This window comes from Coregonus clupeaformis, chromosome 7, assembly GCF_020615455.1.
Source record: "Coregonus clupeaformis isolate EN_2021a chromosome 7, ASM2061545v1, whole genome shotgun sequence".
Taxonomy (NCBI): domain Eukaryota; kingdom Metazoa; phylum Chordata; class Actinopteri; order Salmoniformes; family Salmonidae; genus Coregonus; species Coregonus clupeaformis.
The window spans coordinates 67,199,082-67,210,333 of record NC_059198.1 but is presented as its reverse complement, the minus strand read 5'-3'; the positions used below and the strand labels follow the sequence as shown (position 1 = coordinate 67,210,333).

Sequence of the window (11,252 nt, the reverse complement as noted above, 5' to 3'; positions counted from 1 at the left end):
CGGTACAGCAAGTGGCCACTGTCACTGAGGAAGTTCAATGCATTGCATTGTACCTAAATTGAACATCTTACTTATCTATACAATGCTGGTTTAAACCTCAGAAATATTGGGTTTCATTAACTGTGAACAGAATTGTAGAAGATTCCACTACTGTGCCTGATCAGATAACAATCAACAAGCTAGCAAATGATTAAACATCGAAACGCTAATGACAAACAAAATGCTCTTAGAACCGCTTTATTCTGACACTCAAATAAATCAGAGGTTGCTTAGATATGCCACATATACTAACAACTAAATCATTGATGAAAGAAGAGAAGGAAATGTAATATACTGTACCAATAAATCAAAAGCCAATTACTTACACCTTTAGACAATATATACTTTAGAAATGACATACAATTCATAGAACAAGTTCAGTTGAATTGAAAATACACAGATAAAACCACTATATATAAAGGAATACATAGAAACCAGATAATCAGATAATTGGTAATATATGTGTATATACATGTATATATTTACAGGAAGTGTAACTTTTGCTTGTTTCTCTTTTATTGTACAAATCTTTTGGATGGATAAAGAAATTAGACAGTCAGCTTATCAAGGAAGCATTTGACTATAATAGTAAATACATCATAAATAATGAATTAACAAATTAAAAGGGCTCAACTTACACAAATAAACATGTTTAAATGTTAGCAAACTGTATATGACTGGGCATGTGGTTTATCACCTTAATTGAGTGTTTTTCATAATGTAGCTAGCTATGAAAATTAATGGGATAGAAGATGGCTATAAAACTGAAAAACCTTCCAGCCTCTACACTTTAGATACACATTTATAATATTTAGCAAAATATAATAAGACACAATATCATCTATTAGTCATTTACATGTTATATGAAGCCTTGATAATCTGACATTTTAACAGTGTAATGAATACATTAATTATAAAAGGAGAAGCGAGTTGTAAGGACACATCACAACTTTAAATGACAACACTCAAACCCATCCTAGTGAAAAATGATGATATCACTGCAATGTCCTCATGTAAGAATAAATCAATTACCAGTACTGAAAGTAGAGATATAAATGAAAAGATGTATGTTCTATATTTACTCTCTCTCTTTTAACTGTAAAATGTAGCTGCTGGTAGACTGAGATTCGTACATTGTTAGTAGTGAAAATATAGTGGGGGAATGGCCTGTAAGTGAAGCTAGCTATATGTAGTGATTGATAGTGGCTAATTAGCCTGCTCTAATTTGTGGTGGTGAGGCATGCGGCGGCTAACACCTCCTGGGCATTGATGTTCCTCTCATAGAGCTAGCATCTTATCAGGCTGGTTCATCTGCTGATACAGGTTAGCTGGTACACACGGTGATGGCTGGTGCAGACAGGAAATGATGCGGGTGCTTAAAGTGAAAGATTCTGTTTTTACTTTCATCAAGGTGAGGTTATCAATGAGTCAGGAGTTATAAAGAAATTTTTAGTAAGAGAGAGTTCAGTATGGCTAGACTAGAGGAAGGAAGTAGTATAACAAACACAGCCATAAAAGGGTAATTACTATTCGCCATACTATGGCCTCCTTCAGTAATTTGGTTAAACGATGGTATTTCAGAAGAGAAAGTATCTAGCTAAGATGTTTTGCCTCAGCCCTGATACCGTGGCTTTCCTATTCAACTCATGTATGACTTATCTGCCCCCAAACTGAACAAGTGATTCAAATACTCTATTTCTTTCAAGCGGATCAATCGGTACTATAGTACTACTGCTTTGTGCCTGCAAAAATAAAGTATTTTGAAACAACAGCTGTAATGACGCATCATTAGGAATTGGTAGGCAGTGAGAGGGAGAATTGAAAGCTATGAGGTTCTCTTGACCAAGGCAGAGGGGAAAGTATTTTATAGGCAGGAGTTGTCTCTTTTATAATATACAGTGAGGGAAAGTATTTGATCCCCTGCTGATTTTGTAATGCTTTTGCCCACCGACAAAGAAAAAACACTGTGGCCCATGCATTTTAATGGTGCAGGTTTATTTGAACAGTGAGAGACAGAATAACAAAAAACCATCATGTCAAAAGCATGTCAAAAATTGTATCAATTGGATTAGCATTTTAATGAGGGAAATAAGTATTTGACCCTCTCAATCAGAAAGATTTGTTTTCCAGGTGTCTTTTATACAGGTAATCTTAGGTTGAGATTAGGAGCACACTCTAAAAGGGAGGCTCCTAATCTCAGTTTGTTACCTGTATAAAAGACACCTGTCCACAGAAGCAATCAATCAATCAGATTCCAAACTCTCCACAATGGCCAAGACCAAACAGATCTCCAAGGATGTCAGAGAAGATTGTAGAACTACACAAGGCTGGAATGGGCTACAAGACCATCGCCAAGCAGCTTGGTGAGAAGGTGACAACAGTTGGTGCGATTATTCGCAAATGGAAGAAACACAAAAACAACTGTCAATCTCCCTCGGCTCGGGGCTCCATGGCAAGATCTCACCGGTGGAGTTGCAATTATCATGAGAACGGTGAGAATCAGCCCAGAACTACACGGAGTATCTTGTCAATGATCCAAGGCAGCTGGGACCATAGTCACCAAGAAAACAATTGCAAACACACTACGCCGTGAAGGACTGAAATCCTGCAGCCACTAAAGGGTCCCCGGCTCAAGAAAGCACATAAACATGCCCATCTGAAGTTAATAAATTAACATCTGAATGATTCAGAGGAGAACTGGGTGAGAGGGAAGTAGGTTTGATGGGACGGGCTGATTTGGAGTACACTTAATCGCAAGTTTAATGAGTGACATGTTTCAGACCCGATCATTTGGTCTCACCCCACAACAGGATAGGAAATATGCTGAAACCTGCAAAGCGGAGAGACCGACTTACTGGCGAATTCCTCTCGCCAAAGTTGAAAGTAAGTTTTGATAGGTTTTTGGCTGTTGATTGATCTGTACCACATGAAGTTGGGTAACAAAGTATATTTAAAGATATTATTATAAACCTGAGATAGTTGTAGGCCCAATTCTTATTTCCTTAGAGAAATCAGGAGGATGTTAGTGAGCCTGGAGTAACAAACGGGCCAGCCTCGAAACCTTGTAATGACTTGGAGAAGATCTTGCAAAGAGGCGTGGGACAAAATCTCTCCTGAGATGTGCGCAAACCTGGTGGCCAACTACAAGAAACGCCTGACTCTGTGATTGCCAACAAGGGTTTTGCCACCAAGTACTAAGTCATGTTTTGCAGAGGGCTGTTAAATACTTATTTCCTCATTAAAATGCATATTAATTTATAACATTTTTGACATGCCGGGATTTTTTTGTTGTTATTCTGTCTCTCACTGTTCAAATAAACCTACCATTAAAATTATAGACTGATAATTTTCTTTGTAGCTATTGGGCAACCGTATTTGATATCAGCAGGATCAAATACTTTTTTCCTCATCACTATATATTTTGTGTGCTGTCTCAAGCCTATGTGTTCAAACAGCAGACTTCTACTGTTGTAAATTCAGCTTAAAACCTAGACGCTAATTGAGTTGAAGAAACAGTGGAACTTGGCTTCAGTGAGCCGTTGTTCTTGGGGGATTCTCTGTGTTAGTTCATTTTGCGCTCAGAGCAGCCCTCAGCTTTATACTGGTGCAATGAAAGTGGATAGGGAGGAAAGTCATTTAAAACGGGTTGTGTCAACCCTACTATTCACACGCACGCACACACACACACACACACACATTCATAGAGTCATTTAATCAGAAACACCTAAAAATACATAAGCTAGCGCTTCCCTTCAAAAACAGTAAAAATTATGTCTGAAGCTTTTTTTTTATCATATAAAAGCCCCCATAGTACAACCCTAAATACTGGTATATAAAAGGAAGAACAATGTTTTATGCACATAAATATTAGGCTTTTCTTTGATCAAGTGATGCTATATTATTTTGGTATACAACATTAATCTATATCATGTTCAACATGTTGACTAAACAGAACTACTTGTATATGATGTCTTTATAAACATGTCACATCTTGAAAATGATCAAAATACACAAATAAAGCCCACCAATCAGATAACACTTGAGAGGATACATACGTAAAGTATATCATTATACGGATAGTTGAGTAATTATAGATTTCCATAGTTGCATTTGGATCTATATATACGTGATGCGAAGAAAATATGTGCCTTTGCACTGTTCTCATTTTCTCAAGAGCTCATATGGGGTAACTACTGAGTTGAAGATTTGATTGACACTCACTTATAGTACATTAATATGGTATGACAACACGCAGGCGTTATAACACATACTGAACAAGGTATTTTTCCTGAATGTGGAATATGATACAATCATGTTCACAGTCCATCTCTCTCTCATCGACAATCCTCACTCTCCTGCTCTAGTAATTCAGCTCTTCCAGAGAGAATTTGGCCAAAATAAACCCAATAAGACAATGCTCTGTCATTGTAAAGTGGGGGGAACCCATTGGTAGTGTGTGGGGTGGGTATGCTTGACTTGGGACTGAAAGAGGTGCCGGTACTATTTTGGGGTGTCTGGTAATGTTTATATTAGGTGCAGGAGCTCAAGGACAGTAGAAAATCTGAGGTGCCGGTGTTCAGCTCCGGTAAGCTCCTGCCCAAGTCAAGCACTGATTATGCCAAGAAAATCTTCAAATGAACAGACAAGCACTTACTGATATCAATTAGCTGTCAGATCAAATCACTTGTAGTGGCTTATCCTGAGGTATTAGAATGTTTTTGTGCAATACTGAAAAGTGAATAGTTATCAGGAATTGCACTACTTCATAGATTAATCGACAGTGTAGCCTACTAAAAATAATGATTACCCACTTAAACGCCACATTCTCAAGTAAAATCATGAACATGCAATCAGTGGGGAAAAAAACCAAGACATTGAATTTCACAACCTACCATACTAGATCCATCACATTAGCAGAGCTAGGCCCAGTCTCAACCCCAGGTGAACTCTGACCCCTCTCTGTGGTGCAATGGCCCTCACTCTGCATGCGGTCACACCACATCACTGGTAGGACGCCAATTCAAGTGCATTAGGATACTTCAACATTACAGAGCAATCATACAGCTGACAGCTTGCGTCTTGTGAAATAAGAATTAGCAGGGCATACCGATGTATTTGTAATGCTAATTGAAATACGAGGTTTGTTTCCTGATTGAATTGAATTGAATTCCAATTCAAGAATAGCCAAATAACAGTGTATCTAATGCCCTAGTAGATTCTCGATCCAGCTGACAGCCACAGCAGAAACACACACTCTCTAATCATGCATCACGCGTGCTACAAGGTAGGCTCACATTGGTTATGGTGACACAGCACCCATCTACAGCAGTCACATGTGCATAACATAACTTCTCCGAAAATCAATCAAAAAGCACAAAATGAACACAAAACAAATCATAGGAGCAGACCAATGATGACAGCAGAAAGGTTGTAGAAATCAGCTGTAGCGGGAGGAGCGGGTGTCAGGGGGAGGGGTCGAGCATTGGGACCTGGAAGCTTTTAGTTTGAATTAGCACTCCACGAAGGGACGCAGGTGTTTGCTTGTTTGTTTATTTGTTAGATTTTTGTTTGTTGGGGGGGTAATGTCTCTCTTGTCTTTCTCTTTTTTCTTTCTGTTAGTAGGGAGTTAAGCCGTCACTGTACCTCCTCTCTCTAGGCTAGCCTGCAACATCAAAGATGAAAAAGGACCAATCAGTATTAAGGTGGTTACAGCTTGGTTGTTGAATTCTGTTTTTTTCCACAAATTTCCTTCCTTTATTGGTTTTGTTAAAAATGTCTGTGTATGAAGGACATGGGATTAAATAGCATTTAATTGAGCTGGTTTAATCAAAGTAATAATAGTTATTGTTCAATAGAGAATGCATAAGTTGGGTATGTGTGTGTGTTATGAGGAGGGGTGGTCGAGGTGTTGGAGCTGGAGGATAAAGAACCTGGTAGTGATAAAGTATGAACGTGGTCTGAAATCATTTTGCTCTTTTTACCAGAGAGAAAAAACCCTTTCCTAGATATCATATTCTTCTTTTGTTATACCACATGGAGAAGTGGGCCCCACCCTCAAATGCAGTTTCCATGCATTAATTACATTAAGCAACAAATTGGAAAATACTGTGCTTGTTTCATGCTTTTGACTGTAGGAAAACATTCCTTATGGAATGGCTTTCCAGGCTACAACAATGTCATAGATCCAACCAAAGCGAATTAAGTTCAAAGGAGTTTAATCATAATTCTCTCAAGCCCAACCGTGGTGCCCACACCTTTCTGGATGTGTATTGCACCAGAGGATAATGCACCCCTAGGTTTATTGCAATGCTCTGCTTAACCAGGACAAACACACACACACACGCCGCATGAACGGCACACACACACATGTTACACACACACACACGTGCACACACACACACACACACACATATATCCCCTTACTCTGAGACAATTCTGCTGCTTTTGGACAACCTCCAAAGGCAAGCCCCAAACCTTCAAAGGCTAATTTTCTTCATTTAAGGGAACCCTCTTACTTGTATAAAACTTTCATCAGTATAAAAAAGCATTAGCACATTTTTTTGCACGGAAATCAGCAAAGAGAATTTTAAGCAACCTCGGGAGGAACTAATTATTGAAAGGATTCTAAATGCAAAAATCGCTGTCTCTCCTTCGAACCATTAATCAAATAGGACTAAAGAATTAGTAACCAAACCAATTATTTTTTCTCAGCACTTCTGAATCTATTTCATGGTGTGTCTCTGCACTGTAAGTTCTGAACTCCTATTGTGTCAAGATGGTTAATTGACTACCAGGGTCTCGCACCTCACCAGCTTCCACCCCACCACAGTGATCCCCTCAACTTCCACACACACAACCCAAGCTCAGACATGAAGGGCCAAATTCAGCCTGACTAAGAGTGGGCAGAGAAAAGGGAAGGAAATGTGGAGGAAAAGAAGCACAGTTTTTAATTAAGTAAATGAAGAGGAAAAATTAATGTCTTAATTAATGAAAGCTTTTAGCCAGGGGCAGCTGCACCGGGAATTGTACGCTGTTTTTTATGTTGTTGAAAATCGCATGCATGCCGGAATGGTAAATTTGAGTCATTTGTCTGGCAGAGAGCGCCCGCCCCATCAACCTTGTGGGCTGGAGGGGGTGAGTGAGGAACGCCCGAACCCTCCTCCATCGCTTTCTTTCTCTTCCATGTCCCACGGCACACTGTTGCATGCGTTTGATGGTCGCTAACCTTTCAAATAAGTCTATCAGTCGCATGCCCTCATTGTAAAACAAAACATTGAGAAACTATCTCCCCATTATAGGATGGTTTTTACTGATAGTATTTTCATCTTTGATGTTAGCTGCAAAAGCAGCTAAAAACAGACATTAACGATTCAACTTCACCCCTTCAAGTTTAGAGTTTGGCTGAAAGGAAAGAATGGAACAACTCATTTGGAGTTGAATAGTGCAGGAATAGAATGATTATACTAGTGTATAAAATGCCCATGTGTTTGGATTTAATTATGTAGTGATAAAATTAACATTGTATGAGGTGAGCCTGTGTGATATAACATGAAACAAATCCATTTCACTGGGAATTCCCAATGACCACATGCCAGGGAATTCTGCTGCAAGGCCCCCACTAGGTCGTGCCAAACAGCATGACAAAGAGGGAATAAAGCCCACTGACTTGGCGTAGTTCAATGGTCTTTATCTCCCGAGTGCTCCTGGAGCGACAGATACTGCGGGCCTGGTGGCCTCTGCTCTGTGTTAGTATGTGCTAGCCAAACAACAGGGTGCAGAGGAAAGCGAGAGTGGACTTGACCATGGTCCCCACACTGTATGAAGCGGCAGTGGCCGATTGTGTGGGTGGTAGGGGTCTGCTGGTGCATAGACTCTGCCATAGCTGCAATGGAAAAGGCCAGGAGATTATGGTCATTGACGTAGAGTATATTTTCAATGCTTGTTTGATACTTGGCCCTAAAGTCAACATTTCCAAGTCTCTAAAACAATTATTTCCCTCTCTCTACCCCCCTGGTTTAGAAAATGATACAAGGCTGAGTAGAAAATGAGTTCAAAGGTGATTGGATCATTCTCTCTGTGAATACACATTGTCCTTTTCATTGTCACCTCTATTAGTTGGTAGGGATGGGTACTGAGGGGTGGAGAGAAAGAGAAACGGAGAGAAATGAAAGAGAAAACAGAGAGAGATATAGGTGCTGCAGGGCTTGGACCAGTCTGTGCCTGCGCTCTCTCACCCTGCTGTTGTTTACCCAAGCTGAACAGTGGGCTCACACCCTGTCTTTTCATTGTTGCTGGTTTGGAACTAATCCTTCCAATTTCCTTCTGAGACAGGACAAGATGTGCGCCTTATTTATTTATTTACTCGACTTCACATATTCCTCTATTGACTTTTTTTTTCTTCAATGCTCGCTTGCAAATGAGGGTCTGTGGGAGCAGATAAGGCACTCCCAGCCAAGGACTGAGGGCATCAAATCAACTAGGAATAAAAACCAAGAGACGAGAGGGAGAAATGTCATTTTCCTCAAGGAGACAAGACATACAGCCTACACTGGCTTGAGCGGGGCGAGGAGGACATTATATAAGTTATATAAGATCTAAATATGGTGTCCCGTTTGAGTCCAACACCCAAGGTCAGTGAGCAGGACGTGGAGGGGGTAAGGAGGCTGGATGAGAAGGCTCCTGGGGAGAAGATGGGAGAGGATGGGCTCTACCATGACATGGTCAGAGGTGGTCTCTGTGATACTCTTATCTACTGTGAGCACCCAAACCCCAGAGGCCCACTAAGGCTAATCTATCTACAAAATGGGCTCTCACCAGAGTGGCATTGCTAACCACCTCGGGGTCAAACGGCCCCTCAGAACTTACATCACGCGGCTTCACTACGATTGACCCCCTGGCAGGGCCTCTGTAATACAAAGCAGGCCTGTGGGCACAAGCTTTTGGAAAATGAATGTTTCATATTTTACGGAGATTTGGCAAGCCTCTTATGATCCCTGTGACCTCCTTACTCATGATTGGCTGATTGCTCCGTTGGTAAGTCTGATAAGGTATTGCTGAGACAAACCCCTATTGATCCAATGGGCATGACCGCTTATTCAAAAATAAACAAACAGACAAGGGAAGCAAAAACAAACCAAAACAAACAACTCAGGCGAATTACATTAAATCTCAGGGGGAAAATATAGGCAAGAGAAACAGGAATTAAATCACTCCCAGAGGAAAAAGCCGCTGTCCAATTTCTGCTTCCCTCCGAGCACGGCTGCTCATAATTCGAAGCGCGGCGAGGCCAGATAAATCTTACATTATCGATATGATCTTCAGGCTCTCAGGCAGGGTGTACGTTACTCACAAGTGACATGCTCAATCCCTCCCAGATTAGATTCCCAAACCAGCCCACATCCAGTCTGACAGCGGCTTTGAAGGCCCGAATGAATCAGCCACGCCTCCTCAAACGGGAGCACACCTGAACCCGAACGAACCATCAGTCAGAAGTGATAGAGTCCCTGCCCCATCCATCCACTCTCTCCCTTCCTCCTGCAGACCCCAGGCCATTCATAAATACAGTTGATATACCCGCTCACCCATCAAAGGCAGAGAGAGCATGGGATAGATCTTCTGTTTTTTTTTCATCTTACGCCGAACAAGGTTACTTTTTTTGTGTGCTTTAGCCTGAGGCTATAGTGGATCTCCTAATGGACAGTTCAATCTAAGGGGAGGGTCACAACTCCAGAGAGAGATTATCTTCACCCTTCTATGTGGGAGATACTTTGGAGAGTGGGGAAAGGTTGAAGTCATTTGTCAGACCTTGTCACAACTTCTAATTTAATCCATCACAATATCAATGGTCTTTTCTTTTTCAAGTAATATTAGTTATTCTATATTATGTATTATTGCAGCACGTGGAATGCACTCACCACTGTCACTGTAGGCAGCAGCTGTGGTGGGCTGGGCGATCTGTATGCAGCGTAACCCCCCCTTGGAACACTCAGACAGTTAGACAACCCCCACAACAGCATGTATATCACTAATATAAACAAGAGGAGAAGAATAGCATTTACTAAAAGATCCAACATCGAGTTTGAAACATTGTCCATTGTTGGGAACATATCAGAACTGCATATTCTGTTCATTTTCCAAGTATTCATATGAAACCATTCAAAAAGTCACATTTCTTTAAATTGAAGAGTATGCACAGAGGCAACGCAAGGTGCAAGACTCTCAGAATACAGCCAGAGGGGAGCTGTTTCAATATTTGGTGGCTGAGGCATGGAGAATGAATGATCCCCTGGGAGACTGGGGAGGGGAGCCAATGCGTTCCCTCTGGGGACAGTGCTGACAGGAGGTTCACAACACGGGTCCACATGAGACAGAACAGAACAGTTGTGGATAACGCTCCCCAAATTCAGTCCACATTCAGAATGGGGAAGCAGCACTGGCCTGCTGCATTGTGAAGAGACCCCTTTTTTCTTTACACGTACCATGTTGCACAGGAGCAAACCAAGACGTACAGTGCCTTCAGAAAGTATTCACACCTCTTGAGTTCTTACACATTTTGGTGTGTTACAGCCTGAATTTAAAAATGGATTAAATTGAGATGTTGTTTCACTGGCCTACACACAATACCCCATAATTCCAAAGTGAAAGTTCAGACATTTTTACAAATTATTTAAAAATGAAAAGCTGAAATGTCAGTCAGTCAATAAGTATTCAACCCCATTGTTATGGCAAGCCTAAATAAGTTCAGGAGTAGAAATGTGCTTAACAAGTCACATAATATAAATGACTCACTCCCTGTGTGAAATAATAGTGTTTAACATGATTTTTGAATGACTACCTCATCTCTGTACCACACACAACAAGCATCTGCAAGGTCCTCAGTCGAGCAGTGAATTTCAAACACAGATTAATCCCACAAAGACCAGGGAGGTTTTCCAATGCCCCGCAAAGAAGGGCACCTATTGGTAGTTGGGTAAAAATAAAAAGCAGACATTGAATATCCCTTTGAGCATGGTGAAGTTATTAATTACACTTTCGGATGGTGTATCAATACACCCAGTCACTACAAAGATACAGGCGTCCTTCCAGCTCAGTTGCCGGAGAGGAAGGTAACCTCTCAGGGATTTCACCACTGAGGCCAATGGTGACTTTAAAACAGTTTGAGTTTAATGGCTGTAATAGGAGAAAACTGAGGATGGATCAACAACATTGTAGTT

At 40.9% G+C, this 11,252-nt stretch overlaps 1 pseudogene; it reads right to left on the bottom strand.

The window, feature by feature from the left end:
- The window catches only part of LOC123491285, a 202,868-nt pseudogene that overhangs the window by 119,436 nt on the left and 72,180 nt on the right, over positions 1-11,252 (bottom strand).